This window comes from Sinocyclocheilus anshuiensis, unplaced genomic scaffold, assembly GCF_001515605.1.
Source record: "Sinocyclocheilus anshuiensis isolate Anshui unplaced genomic scaffold, SAMN03320099.WGS_v1.1 scaffold130, whole genome shotgun sequence".
NCBI classification, from domain to species: Eukaryota; Metazoa; Chordata; class Actinopteri; order Cypriniformes; family Cyprinidae; genus Sinocyclocheilus; species Sinocyclocheilus anshuiensis.
This window is the reverse complement of record NW_015544207.1, coordinates 294,091-299,991: the sequence shown is the minus strand read 5'-3', so window position 1 is coordinate 299,991 and position 5,901 is coordinate 294,091. Positions and strand designations below refer to the sequence as shown.

Sequence of the window (5,901 nt, the reverse complement as noted above, 5' to 3'; positions counted from 1 at the left end):
TTGCGTGAACATTTGGGCGGCGTTATGCAAATCTTCCCACATAGTGATGTAGACATGTGGGGGCGTGTTAGAACGATAGAATGATGAAATCGCATCATATGACCCCTTTAACAAATAATTTTTTTAAATCCCTATGGAAAAATTAATGGAAAAAAATACTTCCACAACCAGAATCACTAGTAGAATCCAGTAGAATCACTACTGCACTCTGTTGTATTAAATGTGTAAATCTTAAAACTGTAATTGCATATAAAATAATATTAATAAAATAAAAGCTCACTTGAAGAGAGTTCACGTTCACCAACACACTTAAGTACACTTTTAAAAAGTGCATGTCAAAACAGTTTTGCTTTAAATATATATTTTAAATCATGTTTTAATAATATTTTGTCATGCTTTAAAGAAGTACACTTATTTTGATGTGTTGACTAACATATTAAAGCACATGTAAAACACCGGATCATAATTTTAACTTAAGTGTATATAATGGTATTTGTAATATATTTTAAATGTACTAAATTGCAACGTTTATAATTTATAATATATTTTAATGCATAGCATGCAAGTTTTATTAGAACTGACATAAATTAATATTGTCGGTAAATATACATGCACTTTAACTATATTTCAAAGACAATATACATAATTATGAAATCATATTTAAAGATGCAATTAAATCCTACAAATGGTTCAAAAAGCACTCTTTGAATTTAACATAAATGTATAGTATAATACATTTTCATTTAATTGCAGTTAGCATGCAATTAAGTATCAGAAATCATGACATTGAGTTGCACTTTTAAAGTATATTATTTCCACAGCATGTACTCTTTTTAAAGCCTTCAGCGCAATACTTTATTTTAGCCATTTTGTAATTGACAATATCAACCAGAATGGAGGCAGGAAAAATGAGAAGGATCAGGTCACGTCAGGTCAGCCGAGAAGGACAGTTGTTTCAGATGTAGAGCATGTTATTAGAGCATCTTGATGTAGTCTTATAAAGACATTTTCTGTTCTTATGATTAACACGCACTGATAAATACTTCACAATAATCCCAGAAACATGTACAGTATTAAGACAGTGAGTTCAGGTTCAGGTCTGACAGTGATAGTCAGCGTAAATGAGTGCCGTCCACTTGATCTAGGCCAGCGGTGAAGTGTGACGGTCAATGCACCTGCAGTACAAGTTGAAGTCTGAGCTAAACACACAGTGACACTTTGCTGCAGCAGCATGTCATGACCTTCCTATCTTTGGCTTGCCGTGCCCTACTCCACCACCGAAGAAAGACACGGCTGGAGCTATTTTTAGAGCTCAGACTGGTGAATAATGGATGCTAGTGCATGTTCCCCTCCTCCATCTCTACCTCCACCCTGCACGCCATAGCAAATACCAAATACGGCCGTACTTTACTGTAGCACTCATAGCAGCTTCTCCTAATTGATGGAAAGATGTTTGGATAAAGTGCACTGCCATCCGTCCGTTAATTAAACCGGTCTGATTAATGACCGGTGCATAATGCAGACCAATGGCACGAGCTTCCAGCGTTGCTCGGGTAGATTTCTTTGTTTCAGTATTCACGGGGAAGCTATTGTTGCTAGGCAACTCGTGATACAGGTCAATAATATCCAGACAGCTTCCAAAGGGGCTTTGGGAGTAGTTCTCCATTTCAGTTCATGAAATATTAACGTCGCCACATCTGCTGGAATCCCGACTTACTCCGCTTATATGAGTGACAGCAGCGTTGCAACGGCTGGAATGCTAAATAATGTTGTTAAATGCCTTATAATTAATCAGATCTCAATATATAGCTTTGCATAGCAAAGTATTTCAAATAAATAGTGCATTTGGAAGAAGCCGTACAGCAATTTTCCATGAGACGACATGCAATTTTATTTGCAATTTTTACAGTCTAATGCAAATCATAATATAGCTGAGTCATTCCAGTTATATATGTGATCCTGGACCACAAAACCAGTCATAAGTAGCACGGGTATTTTTGTAGCCAACAATATATTGTATGGGTCAAAATTATCGATTTTTCTTTTATGCCAAAAATCATTAGGATATTAAGTAAAGATCATGTTCCATGAAGATATTTTGTAAATTTCCTACCATAAATATATCAAAACTTTATTTTTGATTAGTAATATGCATTGCTAAGAACTTAATTTGGGCAATTTAAAGGCGATTTTCTCAATATTTGGATTTTTTTGCTCCCTCAGATTCCAGATTTTCAAATAGTTGTATCTCGGTCAAATAACGTCCTATCCTAACAAACCATACATCAATGGAAAGCTTATTTATTCAGCTTTCAAAATGGACCCTTATGACGTTTTGTGGTCTATGGTCACATATTATATATTATAAAATACCAAAATGTCCTTAAATTACAACACAAACTTTATTTATTTATTTAAATATAGCATACATTTATATACACTATGCTCTGGTTTGAAGAGTTGATATTATTTAACTAATATTTTATATCAAACAGAATACTGTTTTAGTGAGACAAAGCAATAGTTGTAATTATAATCTGTAATAAATATAATAATTATAATTTTTTTAATTAAGTCTCTTCCTGGAAGATTGGCTTTTACTGGCTTTTAATTAGGGATATTAAAAAGATTAAGAGGATAAAAAGTAAGACTGGTGACAGGGAAAATAAAGTGTAAATTGATTGCCAATTAAAACAATATTCCCAGTGAATCATTTTGGTTAGAGAAAGGGAAAAACAAACACCTGTAATATTACATTTGCGTGAACATTTGGGCGGCGTTATGCAAATCTTCCCACATAGTGATGTAGACATGTGGGGGCGTGTTAGAACGATAGAATGATGAAATCGCATCATATGACCCCTTTAACAAATAATTTTTTAAAATCCCTATGGAAAAATTAATGGAAAAAAATACTTCCACAACCAGAATCACTAGTAGAATCCAGTAGAATCACTACTGCACTCTGTTGTATTAAATGTGTAAATCTTAAAACTGTAATTGCATATAAAATAATATTAATAAAATAAAAGCTCACTTGAAGAGAGTTCACGTTCACCAACACACTTAAGTACACTTTTAAAAAGTGCATGTCAAAACAGTTTTGCTTTAAATATATATTTTAAATCATGTTTTAATAATATTTTGTCATGCTTTAAAGAAGTACACTTATTTTGATGTGTTGACTAACATATTAAAGCACATGTAAAACACCGGATCATAATTTTAACTTAAGTGTATATAATGGTATTTGTAATATATTTTAAATGTACTAAATTGCAACGTTTATAATTTATAATATATTTTAATGCATAGCATGCAAGTTTTATTAGAACTGACATAAATTAATATTGTCGGTAAATATACATGCACTTTAACTATATTTCAAAGACAATATACATAATTATGAAATCATATTTAAAGATGCAATTAAATCCTACAAATGGTTCAAAAAGCACTCTTTGAATTTAACATAAATGTATAGTATAATACATTTTCATTTAATTGCAGTTAGCATGCAATTAAGTATCAGAAATCATGACATTGAGTTGCACTTTTAAAGTATATTATTTCCACAGCATGTACTCTTTTTAAAGCCTTCAGCGCAATACTTTATTTTAGCCATTTTGTAATTGACAATATCAACCAGAATGGAGGCAGGAAAAATGAGAAGGATCAGGTCACGTCAGGTCAGCCGAGAAGGACAGTTGTTTCAGATGTAGAGCATGTTATTAGAGCATCTTGATGTAGTCTTATAAAGACATTTTCTGTTCTTATGATTAACACGCACTGATAAATACTTCACAATAATCCCAGAAACATGTACAGTATTAAGACAGTGAGTTCAGGTTCAGGTCTGACAGTGATAGTCAGCGTAAATGAGTGCCGTCCACTTGATCTAGGCCAGCGGTGAAGTGTGACGGTCAATGCACCTGCAGTACAAGTTGAAGTCTGAGCTAAACACACAGTGACACTTTGCTGCAGCAGCATGTCATGACCTTCCTATCTTTGGCTTGCCGTGCCCTACTCCACCACCGAAGAAAGACACGGCTGGAGCTATTTTTAGAGCTCAGACTGGTGAATAATGGATGCTAGTGCATGTTCCCCTCCTCCATCTCTACCTCCACCCTGCACGCCATAGCAAATACCAAATACGGCCGTACTTTACTGTAGCACTCATAGCAGCTTCTCCTAATTGATGGAAAGATGTTTGGATAAAGTGCACTGCCATCCGTCCGTTAATTAAACCGGTCTGATTAATGACCGGTGCATAATGCAGACCAATGGCACGAGCTTCCAGCGTTGCTCGGGTAGATTTCTTTGTTTCAGTATTCACGGGGAAGCTATTGTTGCTAGGCAACTCGTGATACAGGTCAATAATATCCAGACAGCTTCCAAAGGGGCTTTGGGAGTAGTTCTCCATTTCAGTTCATGAAATATTAACGTCGCCACATCTGCTGGAATCCCGACTTACTCCGCTTATATGAGTGACAGCAGCGTTGCAACGGCTGGAATGCTAAATAATGTTGTTAAATGCCTTATAATTAATCAGATCTCAATATATAGCTTTGCATAGCAAAGTATTTCAAATAAATAGTGCATTTGGAAGAAGCCGTACAGCAATTTTCCATGAGACGACATGCAATTTTATTTGCAATTTTTACAGTCTAATGCAAATCATAATATAGCTGAGTCATTCCAGTTATATATGTGATCCTGGACCACAAAACCAGTCATAAGTAGCACGGGTATTTTTGTAGCCAACAATATATTGTATGGGTCAAAATTATCGATTTTTCTTTTATGCCAAAAATCATTAGGATATTAAGTAAAGATCATGTTCCATGAAGATATTTTGTAAATTTCCTACCATAAATATATCAAAACTTTATTTTTGATTAGTAATATGCATTGCTAAGAACTTAATTTGGGCAATTTAAAGGCGATTTTCTCAATATTTGGATTTTTTTGCTCCCTCAGATTCCAGATTTTCAAATAGTTGTATCTCGGTCAAATAACGTCCTATCCTAACAAACCATACATCAATGGAAAGCTTATTTATTCAGCTTTCAAAATGGACCCTTATGACGTTTTGTGGTCTATGGTCACATATTATATATTATAAAATACCAAAATGTCCTTAAATTACAACACAAACTTTATTTATTTATTTAAATATAGCATACATTTATATACACTATGCTCTGGTTTGAAGAGTTGATATTATTTAACTAATATTTTATATCAAACAGAATACTGTTTTAGTGAGACAAAGCAATAGTTGTAATTATAATCTGTAATAAATATAATAATTATAATTTTTTTAATTAAGTCTCTTCCTGGAAGATTGGCTTTTACTGGCTTTTAATTAGGGATATTAAAAAGATTAAGAGGATAAAAAGTAAGACTGGTGACAGGGAAAATAAAGTGTAAATTGATTGCCAATTAAAACAATATTCCCAGTGAATCATTTTGGTTAGAGAAAGGGAAAAACAAACACCTGTAATATTACATTAAAATGTTTTTAATAATTTAAATTTAAATTGAATTGTCAGAATTGAATGTGTATCACATGGCAACATCCACTCAAACCAAAGTATCTATTTTTTTTTTTTTTATATCCCCCATGTTCACATAATTGTGAAATGTGATGAATAAAACTCACTATAGGATTTCTGCCTATAAAAAATGAGTTTAATATTTAATAGAATATGTTAAGACATAGGCTACTGCTACACTCTAAAAAATGCTGGGTTAAATACAACCCAGTGCTGGGTAAAATAGGGACAAACCCAGCAATTGGGCTGTTTTGACCCAGCGGTTGGGTTAAATGTTTAAATGTTAATTGTTTAACCCAACCTTCTGGGTAGTAACCCAACCGCTGGGTCAAAACAGCCCAAT

General features: G+C 33.5%; 1 protein-coding gene across 4 annotated transcripts in view; it reads left to right on the top strand.

Moving 5' to 3' along the window:
• phactr3a (phosphatase and actin regulator 3a) overlaps positions 1 to 5,901 on the top strand; it is a 33,231-nt gene that overhangs the window by 21,604 nt on the left and 5,726 nt on the right. The window lies entirely within an intron of this gene.